Genomic DNA, 546 nt, shown 5'->3' with positions numbered 1-546 from the left:
CAGTTTTAATCCGTTTTGCGAAAACTGAAAATAAAAATTTACTTCCAATACTTTTACAATATAAGACTATAAAATAAAAACAATATTTTGCATATAGCAATTATATTACGGGAACTAAATAACTCAATATTTTTTCAATTTCGAGTTTTCTTTTATAAGTCAAACGTTTTAAAATGTTGGATAACCTTTAGTGTGTTATCTGAAACTTAGTTGTAGGTATAAAAATCGAACAACTCAAAATAAAAGATTAATTTTTTAAAACTGGTGTCTCTTGTTTATATTATAAATTAATAGCAAAATGTAACTAAGTATAAATTCACAAAAAATATTTTCGAAGTACGAAAAAAAGAAACAAGCATAACATATTTATTGTGTAATTAAATATAATTTGAAATTTTGAGAGTTAAAATTGAAGTTTGAATTTAACCTATTCATTATTCATTTTTTATTTGATTCATGGTTTTCAAGTTATATAATTTCTATGTAATAATTACGAATTTTAAAAGTAGAAGACCCATTTCGTCTAATTGATTGCCATCAATTATG

Source organism: Parasteatoda tepidariorum, chromosome 3 (assembly GCF_043381705.1).
Source record: "Parasteatoda tepidariorum isolate YZ-2023 chromosome 3, CAS_Ptep_4.0, whole genome shotgun sequence".
NCBI lineage: Eukaryota > Metazoa > Arthropoda > Arachnida > Araneae > Theridiidae > Parasteatoda > Parasteatoda tepidariorum.
This window is presented reverse-complemented; position numbering follows the sequence as displayed.